General features: G+C 44.3%; 1 long non-coding RNA gene across 1 annotated transcript; it reads right to left on the bottom strand.

Moving 5' to 3' along the window:
* Positions 1-701: 701 nt before the first annotated feature.
* Positions 702-7,442, bottom strand: LOC145858000 (uncharacterized). Its single transcript, XR_014378717.1, has 2 exons — positions 7,203-7,442; positions 702-4,904 (listed from the first exon to the last, which is right to left on the bottom strand). It is a non-coding gene; the product is annotated as an uncharacterized LOC145858000 (long non-coding RNA).
* Positions 7,443-8,616: the final 1,174 nt, after the last annotated feature.

The following is an 8,616-nucleotide window of genomic DNA, read 5'->3' as shown; positions in this document are numbered from 1 at the left end:
AAGTTGAAGTTTTCATGTGAGGTTTACTGGAGAACAAACCCTTAATGCCATTAGAGGCCATTTACATCCAGGAAGGAATGGAAGAGGGCTCCATGAAAAGGCCTTAGGAATAAATAGGATGTGTTTTCCCTCTCACACTGTCAATACCCAACTACTCACATGGCTGCCTGCAAGGCCCTCAATGGCTAGAATAATGTAGGGTGTGAAGATGTTGAGGAAGATTAAATGACTGGGAGGACAGATTTCTTTGCTTTCGAAGTGAGCAGGGAAACAAAAGGGGGGTTGCCCTGAGCGAGAGGTCACAACCTCAGAAAAGCCAGATAAGGAAGGACAGGGATTAAGTCTAACAATGGAGAAGAGTGGGTTTGGGGCAAGTTTGGTGTCAGTGTGAGCTAGTCTGGACCCAGCTGTGATTAAACCAACTTCTAGGACTTACACTATGTACTCAGCCCTTGGTAGTTATGTTGCACCTGCATAAGCTATGGAAAAGTAAATATAGTGATCTGGTTACTATGTTAAAGTAGTTGCAGGTTTTTACTACAGTAGCAACTGCAATTTTGAGACAGACATTTAATTCTTAGTCGTAGAGCACCACCTAGCGGAGAGTAGCAGAACATCTTTGATAGGTAACTCATTAGACAAAGTGATCGTCAGTACTTCCGGGTCACGGAATTTTATAAATAAGTCCCCCGTAATAGTAGAAAAGTGTAACCTGTATTTATTAATGATGTATGAAAAATAGTCTAAACATTAACAATGATTCATATGTTTTCATATTTAAGTGACATTTGCTTTAATTTGAGGTTTTAAAACATGTTCCAAGGTCAAATAAATGCCCTCCATGCAAATCACTGTATATGCATTACATATTGGCTTACAGAGAATAAATTATTCTTTGTGCCGATGGGACGTGGGGAGTATCAGTAGGGTCTGTAGAATCTATACGGCATAATTTCACGTGGCTATAAATAAGAGTGTTGCTGGCCTTTTACAGTGGTCAAAACAGCTTAAAATGGGGTGCTTGGACACAATACGGTACAAATATAGCACTGTACAGGAAACTTTAATTTGTGCTGATGTAAAAGTGGGGTGGGGAGTACTCGGTATGCTCTGTAGAATCTATATATGGCGTAATTTCACGTGGCCATGAATAATACAGAGTATTGCTGGCCTTTTACTCCACCCAGTACATTGGCCACAATGCAAACCCTTACAAAAAAGATTGCAGTCAGAGTGTAGTATAACTGCAGGTATAGTGCAGTATGCTGCAAATACTGCATCAAAATAGTTTTGTTTACTGCAGTAATTTTGCAGTGTAACTGCAGTTATTCTGCAACTACCGCTTCCAATATACCACAATCGACTGCAGTTACTGCACTTTTACTACAGTTTCAAAATGGCAATCTTTTTTTGTAAGGGAATCCCTGTATACCGTTGCCCATGGCAAGTAAGACCACAATTTAGCCAACGCTTGCCATCTTTGATACACTTTTTGATCTGTTCTGGCGACTGATTCCCGATCTCTGTGCACTGAGATATACAATACCAGTCAAAAGTTTGGACACACTCATTCAAGAGTTTTTCCTTCTTTTTTACTATTTTCTACATTGTGAAGACATCAAAACTATGAAATAACACATATGGGAACATGTAGTAACCAAAAACATGTTAAACAAATCAAAATAGATTTTAGATTCTTCCAAGTAGCCACCCTTTGCCTTGATGACAGCTTTGCCCACTTTTGGTGTTCCCTCAACCAGATTCATCAGGCGCAGACCAGATGGGATGGTGCATCTGCAGAATGCTGTGGTAGCCATGCTGGTTAAGTGTGCTTTAAATTCTAAATAAGTCACTCACAGTGTCACCAGCAAAGCATCCCCACACCATCACACCTCCTCCTTCATGCGTCACGGTGGGAACCACACATGCGGAGATCATCCGTTCACCTACTCGGTGTCTCACAAAGACGCAGCGGTTAGAACCAAAAATCTGAAATATGGACTCATCAGACCAAAGGACAGATTTCCACCGGTCTAAATGTCCATTGCTCATGTTTCTTGGCCCAAGCAAGTCTCTTCTTCTTATTGGTGTCCTTTAGTAGTGTTTCTTTGCAGCAATTTGACCATGAAGGCCTGATTCATGCAGTCTCCTCTGAACAATGTATGTTGAGATGTGTCTGTTATTTGAACTCTGAAGCATTTATTTGGGCTTCAATTTCTTAGGATGGTAACTCTAATGAACTTATCCTCTGCAGCTGAGGTAACTCTGGGTCTTCCTTTCCTGTGGCGGTTCTCATGAGAGCCAGTTTCATCATAGCGCTTGATGGTTTTTCCGATTGCACTTGAAGAAACTTTCAAAGTCCTTGACATTTTCCGATTGACTGACCTTCATGTCTTAAAGTAATGATGGACTGTCGTTTCGCTTTGCTTAGTTGAGCCGTTCTTGCCATAATATGGACTTGGTCTTTTACCAAATAGGGCTATCTTCTGTATACCACACCTACCTTTTCACAACAACTGATTGGCTCAAACGCATTAAGAAGGAAAGAAATTCCACAAATTAACTTTAAAAAAAGGCATACCGGTTAATTGACATGCATTCCAGTTGACTACCCCATGAAGCTGGTTGAGAGAATGCCAAGAGTGTGCAAAGCTGTCATCAAGGCAAAGGGTTGCTACTTTGAAGAATCTCGAATATAAGATATATTTTTATTTGTTTAACACGTTTTTGTTTACTACATGATTCCATGTGTTATTTCATAGTTGATGTCTTCACTATTATTCTACAATGTAGAAAATAGTAAAAATAAAGACACACCCTGAAATGAGTAGGCGTGTCCAAACTTTTGACTGGTACGGTATATAATGCTTGACACAATGGCAGAAGAGGCACAGATGTTTGATGTGGTTCCTTGAGACATTGGATGTCTGCACTCGGAGTGTTGCTGACCTGGACGTCTCTCGACCTGGACTGGACAGAGCAATGGTAAATGGTGGTGACAGGTTGACTTTTTGGCCTTGGAGATGGTCGTTCGCTTGGTGGCGCTGTTTCATCTTGGAGGAGAGCCGCTGTGCTTCGGCCTTGGTCTTGAGCCATTTGGAGAGGTCTGTCAGGTTGTACGGGTTGCCTGTTTGCTGTTCGCTGAGCAAACTCCCATGTGGCTTGTGCATGACAGCTCTATGCCTTGGGGACTGTCAAGGGATTTCAGCATGCTGACCAGAAGGTCTACTTTGAGTGCGAAGCTCTGGAAGACCTTGGAATCCCCACCTCTGATGTCATGGGCATTGAGGATTGCAGCGATCTCACTCTGTGCCAGCTGGTGTGGTTGCCTGTACTGCATCTGCAAGACCTGCATGGCTGCAGTGTAGGGCTGCTGGTAGTGTCAACATGCTTGTGCTATCAGCCTGGCCTCATCCAGTGTCAGGTGCTCCATGAGGACCCTGTACTTGTAGTGTTCTGATAGTTCTGTATGAGGGTTCAAGAGGTAGTCCAGCGCCATCTTGAGGTCTGAACTCCCTTTCACTGTTGTGGACTAGATTGATTGCAGGTATGGTCGGAGCGGATAAGCTGACTTAGGTACAGGTGGGTTTACTAGTTGTACAGGCTGGGCTGGAGGTTGCTGAGGTACCAGTGCACGTCGAGCAGGATCAACTGGCTGAAAGGGTGCAGCAAGTTCAGGCAGGTGGGCTGGCTGAAGAGGTGTAGCAGGTCCAGGCAGGTGAGCTGGCTGGAGAGGGGCAGCAGGTAATAGCTGATAAGCCAGCTGGAGAGGACCGGTCCATGGAGGATAAGCTAGCTGGGCAGGTGCAGTCCACGGTTGGTCATTTGAATAGGATCGAGCAGATGACTGAGGTTGGAAGGTGGACTGAGTCTGAGCAGCTGATGGCCAATACCCAGAATAGACCGGAGCAGTGGATGATGCAGACTGAGCCTGAGCTGCTGGTTGGAACAGCTGGTGGTTGGAACAGCTGGTGGTTGGAACAGCTGGTGGTTGGAACAGCTGGTAGCTCAAACAATGGCTGGTTCAGTGGGGTTAAAAGCATCCACAGGGTCGACCTCGCCAGGGCTTCCATTCCTGCCGAGGGGTGTTAGCGGTAGAGGGACTGAGACATTGGCAGCAGTGTCCTTTGGGTCTAGCCATGAGCTGAGTGTTGGATAGTGGCAGTTCATTGTACTGGGTGTGTTGTGAGGTGGTTGAAGTAGTACTGTAGGGACCTGGACCCTCACTGAGCAGGCTTGATACAGGGGGAATGGATTAGTACGGCCTGACCGAGCTGGGAGGCCCTGGCGTGATCTGGGCACTCAGGTTGACTAACCTTGGTATAATGTAGTCGAGGGTAGTGAACTCTCCTTGCAATTGTGGGGGGGGGGGGGGGGGGGGGCGCAGGCTTGGCCTGCCCTCCGATGGGCTGCAGCTTAATGGTGCTGACACTGCACCTGTACTCCTCCTGCTGGGGAAGTCAGGTAAAACTGTGGGGGCTGGTTGGAGAGGTTGGTCATGTGCTGCCATGGGTTGTTCTCAATGTTGTAGAGGTATCAGTATTCATCGGTATCTGAGATCATGTCCTGGGATGGGATCTTCTGATGAGACTTTTGCTGTGTTTCTTTGCTCCTCAGCCATGTCAGTAGGTGTGTTGCATCTGTCTTGAAGGACCAATGTAACTGAATGAAGGTTTAGGTGAGTGTGATGGTGATGCCCATCTACTGTGGGACTCCGACTAGAGAGCAGACGGAAGCAGAGATGCCATTTAAGAATATGTAGTCAGAGGAGATAATGACATGGAACATGTCATTTAGATGGGTTGTATTACAATCTTGAATAGGCTTGATGTCTTGAACAGTGCCTTGACTCAGTAACCAGCTGGTTGGTTATGTAGGATAGGTAACAGGTAAGTATGGATTGTCTAAAGAGGGGACAGAGAGTATAAATAACAACAGGCAATAATGTGCAATAACAATGCATAATTAATTGACTGTTCATGAGGCTAGCAACAGCAATATGCAAATGTCATGAGCATATGAATGGGTAAAGCTATACATAATATAGCAGTACTTAACAACAAGCGGCATAAAGAGGGGTTGTGATAGCATGAAGCATGGTAGGCCGAAGCTAGAGCAGGTTACATGAACAGTGGCTATGTAGCATGGCATGTGGCAAACTAACAAACAATAAATAAAGCTAATGAAATAATATTCAAGTAACAAGCAATGGCCATTAAAGCAGGGTTACAGAAGAGGGCTGCGGGCAGCTGAGCGTAAATGGAAGAAAAGTAAACTACAGGAGGCACTATCATCATTTCACTCCGTCCTCTCTACCTTCTCTTCCTTTGTATCCGCTGCTAAAGCCACTTTCTATCACTATATATTTCAAGCTTTTGCCTCTAACCCTAGGAAACGCTGTTCCACCTTTTACCCCTCAAACCTCCACCCCTCCTCTCTGTGGACGACTGTCAACCACTTTGAAAAGAAGGTTGACGACATCCACTTCTCATTCACTCAGCCTATTGAGTCCACTGGTCCCACTCACAGGACTATGCCTTGGACTCTTTCTCTCCTCTCTCTCCAGATAAAACCCTGTGACTAGTGAGGTCCGGCCGCCCGACAACCTGCTCACTTGACCCCATCCCGTCCTCCCTTCGAGACCATTGAGCGTGCGGTCTCTGACCAACTCTCTCATTATCTCTCTCAGAACGATCTTCTTGACCCTAATCAGTCAGGCTTCAAGACGGGTTACTCAACCGAGACTGCTCTTCTCTGTCACGGAGGCTCTTTGCGCTGCCAAAGAGGACTCTCTCTCCAATGTTCTAATCCTTCTAGATCTATCCGCTGCCTTTGACACCTTGAACAATCAGCTCCTCCACTCCACCCTCTCAGGGCTGGGCATCTCAGGCTCTGCACGCTGTTGGATTGCATCCTACCTGAAAGGCCGCTCCTACCAGGTGCCTCAGGGCTCAGTTCTAGGCCCCCTCTTCTTCTATCTGTACACCAAGTCACTCAGCTCCGTCAAATCCTCACCTGGTCTTTCCGATCATTGCTATGCGGATGACACTCGGCTACTTTTCTCCTTCCCCCCTTCTGACACCCAGATGGAGACACGCATCTCAGCTAGGATGTCGGTCCACAACCTTAAGCTCAACAAGACGGAGTTGCTCTTCCTCCCGGGAAAGGCCTGCCTGCTCCAAGACCTCTCCATCACGGTTGACAACTCCACGGTGTCCCCCTTCCAGAGTGCAAAGAACCTTGGCGTGACCCTGGGCAACACCTTGTCGTTCTTTGCTAACATCAAAGCAGTGACTCGCTCCTGCAGGTTCATGCTCTACAACATCCGTAGAGTACTCAACATCCGTAGAGTACAACATCCTAGTCCTAATCCAGGCACTTATCTCCCGTCTGAAATACTGCAACTCGCTGTTGGCTGGCTTGTGCCATCAAACCCCTGCAATTTATCCAGAATGCTGCAGCCTGCTGGTTGTTCAACCCTCCCAAATTCTCCCATGTCACCCGCTTCTCTGCACATTCCACTGGCTTCCAGTCAAAGCTCGCATCACTACAAGACCATGGTGCTTGCCTATGGAACAGCAAGAGGAACTGCCCCTCCCTACCTTCAGCCTCTGCTCAAACCCTACAACCCAACCTGAGTACTCAGTTCTGCCACCTCTGGTCTCTTGGCCCTCCTACCCATACAGGAGGACAGCTCTAGCTCAGCCCAGTCCAAGACCTTCTATGTCCTGGCACCCCAATGGTGGAACCAGCCTTCCCCTGAAGCTAGAAGAGCAGAGTCCCTGTCCATCTTCCAGAAACATCCGAAACCCTACCTCTTCAAAAAATCTTAAATAATCCCACAGCACTCCCCCCTCATCAACTAAAAAAAACTTTAGTTAACAAAACATTCCCACTTGACTCTTCTCTCGCATTTGACACTGTTACCTCTTACTTGCTCTGACTTTGCAGATAGTTACTTTATTTCGATTTTTTAAATATTTTGTATACATACTATGACTGTGATATGTGGTTGTTCCACCTATCTATTTTAAGATGAACGGACTAACTGTAAGTTACTCTGGATAAAAGTGTCTGCTATATGACTAAAATGTAAATATTATCATACAAAAGGCAGCTGCACAAAAGGTGTGTGAACTATTAACATGTATTACCAGCTACATGTAAGAAAGGAACAGATCAATAAACTCACAATGACTTACTCATAAAGCATGTGGTGGCCATTAGCAGATGAAATCCCAAACAAACAAAACAGAGGTGAGGAAGTCCTGTTCTTAGTCCTTTTCTATGCAATATTGGATGTTGGTACTCACTGCTCACATTCAATGATGCATACTGTTTGTTGTTGGTGTGCTCAACTCTGTCTGGGTGAAGGAGCTGGATTGAAAGGAGGCACCCTCAATGGCTGCCCCCTCAATGGCTGCCCATATAAATACCTGGCTATAGAGCCATATAGAGGGCACACCTGCCACGAGTGCCCTCTGTCCTTACATGACCATAGAGTTGGGTAGAGGGCACACCTGCCACGAATGCCCTCTTCCCAATTCGTCACTGATCAGGGAATTCTGTATAGGTGTATTTCATTAGCTGATATCCTGAACCCTGATATTGCATATAACTTGAATTTTCTGTGTAACTGTTGATGATCAATTTGATTAATTAACGTCATTGTGATATTTGTTATGAATAAAGTATACCAAATGTAATCTCTCTTGACTTTTTGAATAAATATATTGTATTATGTTGTATAAATTCCAAAGTATACACCAGAAGGAAGATTCTAAGATATCTGTCTTTTACATTATAAGGTATTTTAGTGTGACAATGCGCCCTATGACATAGTTCTGTATTTTAACCATATAGTGTCCAGTACCCTATTTTAAGCTGTTTGACCATAGTAAAGGTCCAGCAACACTTGCTATGACCAAGCTTTTCGTTCAAACGAACCTGTTTTGTATTCTATGGACTCTAATGAGTAAACTGAACCCTGGTTTTATGGACACAAAATTGCATACATGAACAATAATAAATAAACAATAATCATACAATCAAAAGAATCATTTATTTTGTTTAATTTTAATTGTATATACAGTACCAGTCAAAAGTTTGGACACACCTACTCATTCCAGGGTTTTTCTTTATTTTTTTACTATTTTCTACATTGTAGAATAATAGTGAAGACATCAAAACTATGAAATAACACATATGGAATCATGTAGAAGAAGTGTTAAAGTAGTAACCAAAAAAAATGTTAAAACAAATGAAAATATATCTTATATTTGAGATTTTTCAAAATAGCCACTCGTTGCCTTGATGACAGCTTTGCACACTCTTGGCATTCTTTCAACCAGCTTCATGAGGTAGTCACCTGGAATGCATTTCAATTAACAGGTGTGCCTTGGAAAGAAATTCCACAAATTAACTTGTAACTTTGTAATGCGTTTGAGCCAATCATTTGTAGTGTGACAAGGTAGGGGTGGTATACAGAAGATGGCCCTATTTGGTAAAAGACCGTCCATATTGTGGCAAGAACAGCTTGAATAAACAAAGACAAATGACAGTCCATAATTTCTTTAAGACCTGAAGGTCAGTCAATCAGGAACATTTCAAGAACTT

This window comes from Salmo salar, chromosome 09, assembly GCF_965601325.2.
Source record: "Salmo salar chromosome 09, fSalSal1, whole genome shotgun sequence".
NCBI classification, from domain to species: Eukaryota; Metazoa; Chordata; class Actinopteri; order Salmoniformes; family Salmonidae; genus Salmo; species Salmo salar.
This window is presented reverse-complemented; position numbering and strand designations above follow the sequence as displayed.